The sequence below is a fragment of the Globicephala melas genome, chromosome 2 (genome assembly GCF_963455315.2).
Source record: "Globicephala melas chromosome 2, mGloMel1.2, whole genome shotgun sequence".
In the NCBI taxonomy this organism is placed as follows: Eukaryota; Metazoa; Chordata; class Mammalia; order Artiodactyla; family Delphinidae; genus Globicephala; species Globicephala melas.
Genome location: NC_083315.2, coordinates 163,262,426 through 163,277,482, shown reverse-complemented (window position 1 = coordinate 163,277,482; position 15,057 = coordinate 163,262,426). Strand labels below are relative to the sequence as shown.

Sequence of the window (15,057 nt, the reverse complement as noted above, 5' to 3'; positions counted from 1 at the left end):
GGCTGTTTGGCATCATCTAAACACGGAAGCCAGGTGAATGGCTGATATTCTTTTCATCTTCATGGAATCAAAGATTTTAGAGCCAGAAGGAACTTTAGGGAGCTAAAATCATATTACAGAGGAGAGAATTGTGAGCTTGAACCGGTAAGTGACTTTTCCAAAGCCACGTGGTTGTTTAGTGACCCACGTGTGTGGATCCAGCCGGTAATATCTCTACGTGGTCCTGCCTCCTGAGCCTTCCTGGCTGTGGCCTTGGGTTCCACTGAAGATATAACCAGTCAATTTCCTTTCTGCCCCGCTTTGGGATTGGCTGGCCTTCTGTCTATACACACCGTCATCCAACAATAATTCCATTAACTCTTTGCTCGAGGCTGATATCACTGGGATAGAATTAAAAACAAAAGAGAACTGAGAGTTGAACTCAGGGGGACTGAGAGCAATGCTAACAGTTCATTAGCCATCGCCTTGCTAAAGCTACGGCAGCTGCTGGATTCAGTCAAGTTCAAACCCTTAAAAAGAGTGGAAAAAAGAAAGCACATAGTTTCCAGTGCCTGGGCACTGCACAGCTGTCCAGCTGGGTGTAGCACCATGGCAAAAAGATCTGTTCAGTTTCAGAAATACAAGACCCCGTGCTTGCACACAGGGAGGGGACTGTAGCTGCAACTGGGCCTGATTTGGCATTACTTCTGCCTGCAGTTCTATCAGACACAGCTCCTATGGGAAGTCCATTAGTATATAAAGAAAAAACCAACCCTCCAAGTTGACATAAGGAGCAGGCCTTGTGTGTGTGTGTGTGTGTGTGTGTATGTGTGTGTGTGTGTGTTTAAAGGCCTGTGTCTAAGGTCGACAGGCTTTTTAAGAGAAACTCTTGGTTTTCTATGTAAACGGTGTACTTCTTCTGGTCCAGAGTTAGCCTGTTCAGGGAATGAAACACAATTCAGGTTTCTGAGTTGGAAGCCTGATTAATCTTTCTGCCAGTTACATATGGAAATAAATTAGTAAATGGTCCATCTGGGACTAAACTACTGCAGAGATGATAAATTATCGCCCTCATATGTCTGTGTTGCTGCAGACTGAGTCGTGCTCACCAGGAGCTGCTGAAAGATATCTGGATGCTCTAGCGAGGTCAGAGGAATAAAAGTTAAAAAAAAAAAATTAGAAGTAAAAAATTTACCTTGAAATGTGTTTTGGGAGGACGGTTTGGTTGGTGCCAAGTTTGTGCCTTAGAACTGCTCTATCTGCAAATATTTAAAAGGAGAGTCTGGGCATAAGAAACATTTTACTTTTATATTTTCAAAGGCCAATACAGTAACAAGTATTGATTAGTACCCAAATGTCTCAGTGAGTAGGATAGTATAATTATATATACAATAAAAATATACCCCTGTGTAATATTGCACCTTATAACTTTCAGAGCAACTTCTTGTCTGTTTTCTTATTTAAATTTCAAAGGTGGGACATGTCAGTGTCTCTAATTCTTTTTTTTTTTTGCGGTACGCGGGCCTCTCACTGTTGTGGCCTCTCCCGTTGCGGAGCACAGGCTCCGGACGCGCAGGCTCAGTGACCATGGCTCACGGGCCCAGCTGCTCCGCGGCATGTGGGATCTTCCCGGACCGGGGCACGAACCCATGTCCCCTGCATCGGCAGGCGGACTGTCAACCACTGCGCTACGAGGGAAGCCCTCTAATTCTTGATGGATGAAAAAGTGAGGTTTAGGAAGTTGAGTGCCTTGCCCTTAATGACACAGATGGCTAAATGGCAGAACTGGGATGAACAACGGATTGGGAATCCAGCTTCATTTCCATCAGAGCCTTGCATGACATCAAAAACATTTTCAGTTTTTCATCATTCATCTAGCAGCACCAGGAAATAAAGCCTTCTATTTCTGTCAGTTTTCTAGAAGCAAAAGCCATACCTTCTTGATCATGAAAAGTAGTTTTTTCTCTAATGAGAAGTGTTGAGTATTAGTTTAACTTTTTTAGGGCATGTTTTAATTTTTTTAATTGAGGTATGATTGACATAAAATTTTATTAGTTTCAGGTGTACCACAATGATTCAATATTTGTATACGTTGCAAAATGATTACCGCAATAAGTCGAGTTGACATCCGCCACCTTACATAGTTACAAAAAAATTTTTTTTCTTGTGATGAGAACTTTTAAGATCTACTCTCTTGGCAACTTTCAAATATGCAATACGGTCTTATTAACTATAGTCATCCTGTATCTCCACGACTTACTTTATAACTGGAAGTCTGTACCCTTTGATCCCTACACCCATTTCTCCCAGTCCCTGGTTTAACTCTTCCTTTTGACTGAGGCACACCCCTCTCCACTTGAGTTATTTTATAAAGCTAAAACCATCAGTGCCTTCAGGGGCTTTTTAGGTGTGGTAACATTTTGCCCCTTTGCAGAATGGCCCGAGGCTACTGTGACATCCAGATGCCTGCTTTGAAATTTTCTTTTGTGTCTTCCTCCAGGGCAAACCTTCAGCAGTTAATCCTTGAAGCAGCTGAGGTGCTCCCCTCTAGAAAAAGCAGTTCAAAACGTACAGAAAAGCAGACTAGACTTAGAAATTATTAAATCACCTGGTTTATCAGACGTCAGTTTCTAAACATAAGCCATAGGTGCTGCTAAGTAGTCTTCATACAAGAAAGAGAAGCAACGGGCCCCTAGCATTTACGTGTCTGTGCTTGGCAGTAACCTTGTCTCACCGAGATCACCTCCAAGTTTCTCACGTATCAGCCAGACCTGGTTCCTCCATGTACCTGAATAGCCCTCATGCTTTCTCACCTCTGGGCCTTTGCTTCAGCTTTTCCCTATTCCCGCCTGTCAAAATCCTGTGCAGATCTCAAGTCCCATTACGATTGTCTTGATGCTTTCCCTTACCTGCCTCCCCACACCAATCAGAAACAAATGTCTCCTTTGAAAACTTCTAACTCTTTGTTAGAGAAAATAACACGGTCTGTATTTGAGTTGCCTGTATACCTATTTTATCTCCCATAGAGGACAATACATTTCTCAAGGGCAGGGATTTCATCATCTTCTCTCTCTGACCCTTCTTCCCTCCCCAGTCCCTAGCCCAATACTTGGCCCTTAATTGAACCTTAACATGCAGTAGAGTAGGGTAATTTTATTTTTTAACAATGGACTCAATGTCTTTGGATGGGTGGATAAATTAATGATTTAAGATGTATCAGTATCACTTGGAGGGCTTGTTAAAACAGATCCCTGAGCCCCACCTCCAAATATTCAGATTTAGTAGATCTTGGGGTTGGGCCAAGAATCTGCATTTCCAACAAATTCTCAGGTGATACCGATGCTGCCCTTCCAGGGACCACAGTTTGAGAACCACTGATAGAATGAATTTGTTTCCTAACATTCTCACACTAAAGCTCATAGGCTCACACCATTCTTTTCATTAGAGAGCCTACTGCTGTGTCTTCCTTGATGTGTAGGTCAAAAAAATATCTTCCATTAGAAATTATGATGCCGTCTATCCCATGTACCAACTTTTCTATTTTGTAAGATTATAGGTTAACCGTGTTCTCCAAACCTGTAGCCCATTTAGTGAGCTTTAGCTTGATGGCATCTTTTTCTCCAGGAATAGAGCCAGGGTAATTTTATTTTACAACAACAGACTAGGGAGTCATTGACTTTGCAGCCTGTATACCTGGTCTACCCGGAGGATCAAGGCTGGTTCTCATGGTGGAAGTCCGGCCTTGGAGGCTTGCTGGCGCTCTGATGTTTTTCCTTTATATAGACAAGTGTTTCAGTGGCAGCTGAAGTAAAGTAAAATGATCTCACAAATGTCTCAATGGCAGCTAGAGTAAAATAAGATAATCTCATAATATCTATGGCATGTATTTTCAAATCTCTGGGTCCTTTTATGCCCCATGAGGCAGTTTCAAGAACACTCCATCACGAAAGACCCAGTGCTTCAATAACTTGCCAAGAAATAAAGAGGTACCGTTGCAATTGACTTTTCCGCTGAAGTATGTCATGTTTTAGAGAGTCAGGCCAGAGGTGACATCCACCGTGGTTGAGAGGGTTCTCTCTCCTCCTCTGCTCTAATCCCGTCGTCCTTCTGCTCCTCTCCACCAGCCACTAGACGCATCATCTCCTAGAAGACCAGCGTTCTCGTGATCATGGAGGCCTCTCTGTCCTTTCTGTGACTGGAGCAATGCTGACCTCGGTTTCCTGGACCCATTCTGACTCAGGTAACCAAGCTTTGCCTTCCCCAGCTGGCTTACACCTCATGGAGATTGCACTGAATAAATGAAATACCAAAGCTATATTTAAATGCAAATGCCAAATTGATTGTTTCTCCAGCAATTGAAATCCTCCCCCTCTTCCTCCGCGTTTTTTTTTTTTTGCGGTTCGCGGGCCTCTCACTGTTGTGGCATCTCCCGTTGCAGAGCACAGGCTCCGGACGCAGGCTCAGCGGCCATGGCTCACGGGCCCAGCCGCTCCGCGGCATGTGGGATCTTCCCGGACCGGGCACGAACCTGTGTCTCCTGCATCGGCAGGGGGACTCTCAACCACTGCGCCACCAGGGAAGCCCCCTCCGCGTCTTATTTTTCTTTTTTTTTCCCCGCGTCTTCTTAATGATCAATTTATACAGCTGATCAGACTGACAATGTGGTCAATGAATTTAGGCATTAAGATAATGAGTCACATCTTTATTTAAAATTTTGGTGTGTGTCATAGACACAAAGCAACAGGCACATTGCTGGGAATTTTTGTATGGAAACTAGCCTCTGCCGTACCTAGTTTCTCTAAGTCATTTTCTTTCCCATAATACTGTATTTCTTTTTATAAATTTATTTATTTATTAATTTATGGCTGTGTTGGGTCTTCGTTGCTGTGCGCGGGTTCTCATTGCGGTGGCTTCTGTTGTTGTGGAGCACGGGCTCTAGGCGCGCAGGCTTCAGTAGCTGTGGTTCGAAGGCTCTAGGGCACAGGCTCAGTAATTGTGGCGCACGGGCTTAGTTGCTCCGCGGCATGCGGGATCCTCCCGGACCAGGGATCGAACCCGTGTCTCCTGCATTGGCAGGCGGACTCTCAACCACTGCGCCACCAAGGAAGCCCCTATATTTCTTTTGAATTGTATTAATCTTTCTAATGTTGGACCTTTTAATTGAGTTTAATAAGTATCATTGAGTATCTGTTATGTGTTCTCAGGGCAGATGGGGATAAAAAACTATAAGACGTATAAAAACATAAGATACATCCTCATGCAGCTCAGACCTTAGCAAAGGAGCCACGACTCACTCATAAGAAAATGGCAGATGGCGCTCAGTTTCCGGCCGGAGCCGTGCACTATGGTAGCTCTCTGGTTCAGGGAATTAAGAGACCTTGAGGATTGGGATTGAAATAATTGGAGAGTTCATGGAAGAGGGAGGGCTGAAGGCGGGCTTGGTCACAGCCAAGAGGGAAGAGAAGCAGCCTGGTCTGGCCCGGAAGGCGGGAACGAGCCTGCCATGAGCCTAGCCAGTGAGGACCACACAGGGCTTGGAGGACCCCGAGCCTCTTCTATCCCAGCCAGAGCCAGGCTCCTCCTCAGGGCCTGGGTCCCTTAAGGTTCCCCTGGGGACACGCTCCCTGCTCTGTTACAGAGTCACCTTGGCCGACGGCTTCCTTCAGGGGACCCTAGTCTGTGGTGCCCCAGCCCTGGCTTGGCTACCTGGCTGGCCTTCTGCTTCCTTGGGCTTGCCCATACCTGGCCTCTGCCTCTCTACCTGATTGTTTATCCTCACATACCTGCCCCCCTCCCCTCTGCACTCTGCCTGGCGGGTGTGGCTTGACAGGGCCCCAGGATGAACCAGGTGCTGTGTGAGGTCAGTACCTGGTGATTCACAATGGGTGATTCTGAGCTGAGAAGTGGAATGGAAGGGTAGGAAGAAGAAGCCAGGAACGTGAGTTTGTACGTTGATGCCAAGAGTGTATCACGAGTTCTGAAAACCAGAATTCAGGGAGGGCCTCAAGGCTGAAGCTGGGGCCGTAGTCAGGGATGGGAGCCCAGTGTGCTGATTCATCTTGCAATGGCCCAGCAAATCCTGCCCACACCTAGCGCTTTTGGATAAAGCAGTGGCGGCGTTCCTGCCCTGGGTCTTGAGGGTGCTGGTGAGGGTCGCCGGCCGAGGCCCCCGCCCAGCCCGTCAGGTCTGCGTGGCCACACACCACCTTCCTTAGCGTGCACCAGTGCTTCTGGAACTGAGGCCTGGCTCATCCAGGAGCTCAGGCCTTCCTGGAGTCAGAGCCCTGGATCACCAGCCACCAGGAAGTGGAAGAACTAGAATAACAGTATTCGTGTTCCCCTCCCACACAAGCGACTGCCTAATCTGTCGTTGCCCTGCCTCTTCTAAGCCTGGGGTGGGTCAGCTACGGCCCGCCGGCCAGGCGTGGCCCACTGCTTGTCTGGGGTGGACAAGCTGAGATGGTTTTCACATTTTAAAATGACTGGAAAAAATTAAAAGAAGAATAGTATATTTTGCCTCGTAGAGATGATATAGAATTCAGATTTCAATGTCCCTAAATTAAGTTTTACTGGAACATAGTCATGTTTGTTTATTTCCAGATTGTCTATACCAGCTTTCGCGCTACAAGGGCAGAGTTGAATAGGTGCGTCAGAAACCATAAAGTATTTGCTTTCTGACCCTTTATAGAAAAAAAGGTGCTATCCTTTGGCCTAGGCAATTGATTGACACAAGTGTTTGCAAAATTTGAGGTGTGGAACTTTTTCCCTCATAAAGAAAATAGGATTGAAGGATGAGTGGGATTTAAATAAGCAAGAGAGGAAGAGAGGCATTTTCTAGATTGAGATAGAGAATTGGTCCTAGTCTAGTTGGATTTTTCTGTTCATCTATTTAACTTTCAGTTAAAGCTAGATATGACACTGAGGCTATTTCATTTCAGGAATCTAATTATTAGGGTCGTCTTTAAAAGGAGGCATCCAGGCTTCTCAGGTGAACGTAAATGTTGGAACAAATCAGCACCAAATTAAAATATAGCCTGCATTTTGGAACTTTCTTCTTTTTACTTGGCACTGGGTGTGAACTATTTTGTTTTAAACCAAGAAAGCATTTTGTTTTAAATCAAGTAGGCATTGAAGGTTTGCCATGAGTAAGCTATGGCATTTAATCTTCGCAGCATTTTCCCAGTCTGGTGGGGATTTTTGATACTGTTGAGTGAAAACTGGTGCAAGTTGGAGATGCGGGTTCTAATCGTATTAGCTAGCTGAGCCAGGGCAGGCTGTGGGATACTAGGGTAAAAAGTACACTCCAAATCTCAGGGTTTAGTGCAATAAAAGTGTATTTCTCACTCACCCAGAGTTGGATTGCACGAGTGTGGCTTTGCTGCCTCCCCCATCCTGTGACACCTACGTCTCAAACTGTGGCTTCCTGGTTGCTTCAATATGTGAAAAAGAGTTGAGAACACACACCCATTCTTAGGTGCCTTAGATCAGAAGTGACTCAGACCAATTCCACATCCACAGTCCATTGGCCAGAACTAGTCACATGACCCTGTCTCGTTGCTGGGAGGGTAGGAAGTAGGGAGCAGCGTGAGGTACGTTTGGGGTTCCCACTGCCCCTGCAACACTGTAGCACTGTGGGAAAGCCCAAACTTTTATCTGTGCTTTTGTCTGCTCATGATTAAAGGGTAATGAACCCAGACCTACATTTTTTCACACAGTTTATGAAAGGCTTAAAAAGATGTATGAAAGATCTCTAAAAGGTATAACGAGTTGTAAAATATGTAAGATATAATCGTTACCTAACTTCTTTACCGGGTCTTGAATGGTGATGGGCTGGAGTTGGGATAGTCACACGTGCCCCAGTGTGCCTGGAAGCATCCTAGCATTTGCCAGTTGACCCAACAGAATTATAATACAGCCCTTCCTTTCACACCTGGAAATATGCTGGTATGGACAATACATGACATGCTCACCCCAGCTTCACCCCACTGGTCATCCTTGAAGATTAATGTTAGCTACTGTTTATTGAGCCTCTTCCAGAGGTCACACTGTCCTCAGCTTCTGCCTGCCTTCTTTTCATTTAATTCCCCAAACAAACTTGTGAAGTAGGTACAAGTAATGTCATTTTAAGATGAGGTAACAGATGCAGAAAGGTTTAAATTGTGGTCACAGCTAGAGAGTGGCACCAGCTTGCTTTGAACCCAGCTTTTTCTTGCTCTTTCCAGCTCTTGCACGTGACTGCCTCACTCATCCTTTACGAGGATTGTGCCCTTGACCACGTGGGGCCCCCCTTCCCTGACACTGGCTTGGGAGTCTGTTCCCAGACCGCACACGGGGAGAAGGGTACAGCTCTGAGTGGTGAGTCCAGCCCTTTTTGACCCCGATGAGAAGACAAGTCATGGAATCATGAAGGGGTTCTCCGGAGCCAGCAGTTAACAGGTTCAGGGTGGCAAGCGCTGCTCCTGACTTTCACTTGGTCCCTTTCTGCCTGCTTCCTTAATGTTGACAACTGCAGCTCGTTTTAAAAATGGGCACCACCTTTATATATAGGGAGAAAAGATTTTATTTTGAGATCTAGGGTGGAGTAGAACTCCAGCCGGTGAAGACTTGCCATGTGCTGTGCAGTTGATCCAAACAGGCATCTTCCCAACTTAAACAGTGAGTAGAAACTGAGCTCCATTTTCAGGAAGTTTGTTTACAAGTTTGTTTATTAAAAAAAAAAAAAAAAAAAAAAAAGCCAAACCAGAACCAACGACCAGTTTGCTTGAAGAATTATATCAGACAAAAACCCATCTACTCAGGAGATGGTTTTAATTTCCCTGGTTCCTGGCCTTCCTAATCACTGTTCAGAACTGACCCCATGGAATCAAAGGGAATAGTCTCTGAAAAATGGACCAAATGTATCAGAAGCACCTATTGCAATGCTTGCTTCAAGAAACCCCCCAGACAATTATACATGTGGTTTCTAGATGTACAAAGAAAACTAAAGGAATTCCATTATGAAAGAAAAATTAGATGGAAATTTCTAATCCCATCTCATAAACAATATAGGAATAACTTTTAAATATTCTGCTTTAAGCATGCATTTAATGTGTGCTCTGGGAACCAAATAATCTTGCTAAGATAAAACATTCTAATAATGATTTATGTAAATTTATTTGTACAACGTAATGGTGTAGTTGCCTATAGCAAATTGCTTGGAATATGAAATGACATTTATGAGGTCTTTTTTTTCCCCCCCTCTGAATGAATACAGTGGAGAAAATAAGAGACTCCAGAAAGGACAACAGAAATCCATGTTCAAAATGGAGTCTGAGGCCAGAAGAGGCAGAGGCAGCTGGACAGGTTAGGGGGTGTGTAAATAGTCGAGAAACTCAATTCAGTATGTGTTCCTGTGATGGTCTCATTAGTTGAGGCATTTGTAAAGCCATACAAAGAGTGTGTGTGTTAGATTCTTAGAAGGCTAGAACCCTTTATTTTAGTGATCATAACTGTGCAGACACCAAAGCCTTTCAGAATAGCCGACGACAGATCACTTGTTGTCAGCGTGCCCTGAGAGGCAGGGTACTTACAACATGAAGTGCTAAGAGGCCAAATGTAGTTAAAAATCGGGCAATTAATCTCAGTTCCCGGTTACTTTAATGCCAAGGGAAGTTATGCTGGAGTCATACATGGGGACTCCAGTTATGCTGGAGTCATACATACAAAGAGAAAACTCTCCCAGGGACTGATTCATAGACCTATGGGGAGTTTTCCTATGGCTGCCCGCTTAGCACGTTTGCTTATGGCTCTAAGGTGTTTCCCAGAAACATTTCATTACATGGAAATCCCCATATATGTAACAGAGAGAGTTTCTGGATCTGTGCTTTGGCCTTGTACATAAATGCCCAGTGGAATTTGCCAGAACCTGTACTATTTGGAAAAGATATGACATTAACACCTTGGTTGTAGACGGCATTTAATTTTTTGTTTCTCCAAGTATTTTTACTATCTCACTTGGTCGCCACACTCATTTTTGTGAAGAAGGTAAGAGTTTGTCTTCTGTATGTAGAGAAACTGAGGGGCCGCAGAACCTCCAAGGAAGGTCACAAAGCGAGACATTGGTGGGGGAGGGGACAGCTTCCCCACTAACGTTCCTCTCGTTGTCATCACAAACTAAAGCAGATGAAAGAGATTTGTGAACTTTGGAGGGCTTGCTTTATTTAAAACAAGATCAGAGTTTTGGTCCCTCATAAACCATTGTGGAATGACACCAGCTCTCCTGAGAGAAATGGCTTTGTCTGATGGGACTGAATGACTGCTGTGGTGGTCCAAGGCCTGAGAGAGCAGGCATAAAGCCTCAACAGGACTTGAAAGCAGAGTGAAAACAACGCTGGCTTCTAGGAAAGACGGGATGGCCTGCGTTTTTAGCGGTGCTAGTTAAAGTGCATGCACTGTAAAGGCTGTGGCTTCTGGCAGGGCTGCTTGTAGTGAGTGACCCAAGGGTGCCAGGGAGAGGCAGAGGATGTTAGGCTTAGCATATCAGCCAGAGTTTCAGATTCCTGTCCCTCCTCTTTCCAGCTGAATGACTTGGGGTGTGATTTCTGAGCTGTGTATCCCTAGAAAATAATGGAAGGTATCTGAGCCTCCATTTCCCCATCTGTAAAAGGGGGATAATGATATTTAACTTATAGAGTTGGCGTGAGAATTAAATAAAATAATTCTTATAAAATGTTTGGCACAGGGGGAGGAGGGTTGGGTGAAGGGGATTAAGAGATGCAGACTTCCAGCTCTAAAATCAATAAGTCCTGGGAATGTAAAGTACAGCATAAGGAATAGAGTCAATAGTACTGTAATAATTTTGCATGGGAACAGATGGTTTTACTTGTCGTGGTAATCCTTTCATAATGTATTCGATTGTGGGATCACTATGTTGTACACCTGAAACTAACATAATGTTGTATGTCGACTACACATCAATAAAAAAATAAATAAACAAAAGTAAAATACTTGGCACAGTGCTTGGCAGACAGTAAGCGCTCATTTTATGGCAGCTCTTAAAGTGATTATAATTGTCATTACTTAAGAATGTATGTTCCCGGGTGGCACAGTGGTTTGAATCCGCCTGCCAATGCAGGGGACATGGGTTTGAGCCCTGGTCCGGGAAGATCCCACATGCCACGGAGCAACTAAGCCTGTGCGCCACAACTACTGAGCCCACGTGCCACAACTACTGAAGCCCGTGCACCTGGAGCCCGTGCTCCACAACAGGAGAAGCCACTGCAATAAGCCCATGCACCGCAACGAAACTAGAGAAAGCCCGAGCGCAGCAACGAAGACCCAATGCAGCCAGAAAAAAAGAATGTATGTTCCTGACTGATAATTGGAAATGAGATGAAAATCCATCTTTTATTTAATGAGAATGAATTGAAAAGACTTCTAAGTCAGTTGTTCCTATGTACTGCAGATAACAAGGTAGATATGAGAGCTCTTTCAACAAAGAGTTCTTCATGTTTGAAAGCCCTTTGCAAGCTGTTTGCCAGGGAGAGAGAGGCCAGATACAGAGCTCTCGTCTCAAGGGAAGAGGGAGATTTTTGCACACAGGCCCTGAGCTGGCCACTTTAACATATATGGTCTTTGTTTTACAAGAATTCAGAAATTAAGCTGGTCTAAATCCTTAGTTTTTGCTGAAAGCCCTGGTTCGGGTCCAGACTCTGCAAGTTGGTCCCCTTCAGAACCGTCATCTTGGCTGGCGGAAGAGTAGGTTTGTGTCAAAATAAATGGATGGAAATCTTTGGTCATTTGCTCCTTCTGCTGTCTGCCTGCAAAAGACGACATTCACATTCCTTGCACATGTGTTCTTGGCCCTGGTGGGTCAGGCCCCTAGGCTGAAAGTGTGAATACACCCTTTTGTTAGAATTCATTTCCATTAAAAGCATGCATAGTGCTTTCTTATCAAGGGTTGAATTGGATCCGATGTAAAATGTGTTGTTTTTTTTTTGAGATGGCCATATAGTTATGTCACCTTAGAAAAAAAGTGTTTCACAGAAATTCTCTGAAGGAAGATAAGGAAATGTGAAACATTGTGAAGTGAAATGAGAAAGTAAGTAATAATTCTCAGATTCGGGATCCAATCTGTCTATTTCAGTGGTTCCTGGACACCAGGGGCCCTCCTGTGTGGAAGGTAGAGAGATTCTGAGGGGGCTGCTTGAGTTTACAGTTGATGGGGTGTGGGGAGGAGCGGGGAGCAAACAGATATGTACAAATACGTGTTCAAAGATGAACTTTTCCCCAGTCCAAGGCAAAGAGAAAAATAAACTCAAGATAGTGAGTTCAGTATTCTTTACTTGGAAAAATAAAAAGTTGGCAACCTACGCCTCTCCGAAACTATTTTTGAAATTTTATTGTGGTGCAAAATCACGATCTGGGAACCTCCCTGACTTGGCTTCTCTCGCCCCTTCTCCTTGGTTCCCTTCTCACCTCCCTCTCTCTCCTCCATACTGGCTTCTACTACTGTTTACTGGAGGTCCGCAGCCTGGGGCTTGTCTTCCTTATTAAACAGGAGATTAGCAAGCGCTAGAGACAGAGCATCAATGAAGACTTTCTTCCTGCTTTAGGGAGGAGAGAAGAAAGGCATTTGAAACGATGAGCAGACATCTGGCCACAGCACTCCGGCTTAAGAATACGCAGCCACACCTTTGTCTCCTGGTGGAAATCGGCAGACCCCATCCCCCCTGCAAAGGCAGAGGGTGAACTGTTACTCCTGGTTGCTCTTTCCCTGTAGTGGGCATATTTATGTGTCCACGTTTATTTTACTCTCACTCTGGTATATGCATGTGAACTCCCCAAATGGATATTTGGGCGTTAACCAGGGGCCGAGTCTTTTGAGCCCAAACTCAGAACTGTGCTCAAGTCTCGTAGCTCCATCAGTGGTGGTAGCCACGTAGCTCAGGTGAGAGGTTTTTGGCTTTTAGGATAGAGTTAGGTTCAAAGGAATAATTGCAACTCAGAGCAGGGGCATCTCCCAGAGTCTGAAGAGGTAGAGCTGTTTTGAAGTTGATACCCCTTGAAAGAGAATGGCATCTAAATTGGTCTCGTTATTATGGCAGCTCATGAGGAAGGCGCTTTTGTAAAAGGCGTAACACACCCCCAAGCCCAGTCAAGTGGCCTCTGAATGGTTGGACTTTTAACCAGCCTAGGAGAAGATGAGTTTGTTTGTGACATGAACACATCTGACGGCAGGTAGGTTCAGCTCACTCTTTAGCATTTCTTTCTTCTTGCTGGAAGCTGAGGAGACTTCACTGCCTTTGACTTTTTTCCTCTGAATACCAGAGGATATCATTACCTCAGATAGAAAACGTATTTTTCCAGGTGCACAAAAAGAGGCAGGAAATTGGTTGTAGTTGCTACTGGAAGGTCCAAATGACTTGCCAATTAGAATTTAATAGACTTTCTCTGTGGTTAGTTTGGTCTGTGAACGGACAGCTTCTCTTCTGAATCAGTCTTCGGTGAACTGGTAGAAGATTGGGCGATGCTGTTTGAGACTGCATGATTTCTAGAGGGTTCCAGCATCGGGGGTCCTCTAAGGTAAAGAAGGAAAAGGTTTGTTTTTTTGCAAAGTGGTGTGTGCCTGTGTGCTAGGAAGTTAGGTGCTTGGTAAATGCTTCTAAATAGTGACAGCCTAGTATTCTTATGGCATTTAACTTTATCCGTCACGTGAAAGTACCTGAAACATTATAAGAAGGTTCTTATAATGTTGTATATATATGCATATTCATGTAATGCAGATGTATATGTAAATATATGTGTATGCAATGTGTGTATAAATGAGCAAATGATGTCATTTGATTCTGGGACAGTTTATAGGATTCATTGATTTCTTGTGGAGATATCTAAATGATCCCCGTTGTAAGTGGTTCCACTTTTGTATTAGTCAGTCTCCACTTCTTTTTTAGCTCTTCTACTCGGGACACATAAGTAGTCTCTGGATGTGTGTGTGTTTAACTGAACAAAAATGTCAACAACCTGCTATTTATTTTATTAAACAGCTTGAGCAGAGATGTTTGGTCTGATTGCCAGAAATTGTTAGCTTATCACCGAACTGTCCTGATGATTCTTATTATTCAATTTGCATTGCTTATGATAATAATTATTACTGCATAAAAGAGCATGATGTTTTATTTGCATAGTTCTTTCATTAATAATTTAATTGACTATTACATCCGAGTGGTCCTGCAACACGTGCACATCGAGATTCTTAGAGCTTGGCCCCGGCACCCTGGGAAGTCAGAATGTAGATATAAATTGCAAGGCTTGAGGCACGGGTACGGGTGGTGGGCAGAGGCCTTTCGACCTTGACATCTAGTGGGGTGGCTATACATTTCCCCCCATATTTATTTCCAGGCATTTTATTGATTCACCCACTGTGACTCTGATCTGGTCATTTTAACAACCTAAGAAATTAGATCATGGTCTAGTTATTTTGGTCACTAAAATGACTAGATTGATACTGATTTATAAGTGAAAAAGGTAATGATGGCTAAAACAATAAATCCGACCCCAAATGATTGAATCAGTGGCTTCATATAACAGAAGCTGTGTCTTTGGTCCTGGTCTTTAGAAATGGGAAGATTTCATTGGTCGCAACTTAGCCAGTGTACCTGGACTACATTGCAACTGTGTGAGACGTATATTTTGATACGTTTGCTGTAGAAAAACTTTGTGGATTTTTTTTTAGTGTAGGAGAGTACTGCAAGTTTTGTCTTCATTCATGTTTTATATATTAAATAAAGTGGTGAATTAAAATATGCCTTTGGAGGCATGAGAAATTGGGTTGAACCTGACTCTGGGGGGTGTCAACCCATAGTGATGTTCCAGGAGCTGCATTTTATTTTATTTTATTTTTTGGCCATGCGTGTGGCGTGCGGGATCTTAGTTCCTCCACCAAGGATTGAATCCGCCCCCCCTGCAGTGGAAGCACAGAGTTCTAACCACTGGACCACCAGGAAATTTGCAAGGAACTGCATTTTAAAACTCTGGATTCAACAGGGAAAGAGAGCCCACAAAGGAGTTTCCATTTGGCCAGTCCAGCTTGACGTCTGG

The 15,057-nt window shown here is 44.1% G+C and overlaps 1 protein-coding gene across 7 annotated transcripts in view; it reads left to right on the top strand.

The window, feature by feature from the left end:
- Positions 1-15,057, top strand: part of FOXN3 (forkhead box N3) — a 404,931-nt gene that overhangs the window by 101,352 nt on the left and 288,522 nt on the right. For all 7 annotated transcript variants that reach the window (XM_060295176.1, XM_030883622.2, XM_060295172.1 and 4 more), the window contains one exon: positions 4,104-4,219. The gene's annotated coding sequence lies outside the window, so the exon portion shown is untranslated. The remainder of the gene's footprint in view (positions 1-4,103; positions 4,220-15,057) is intronic.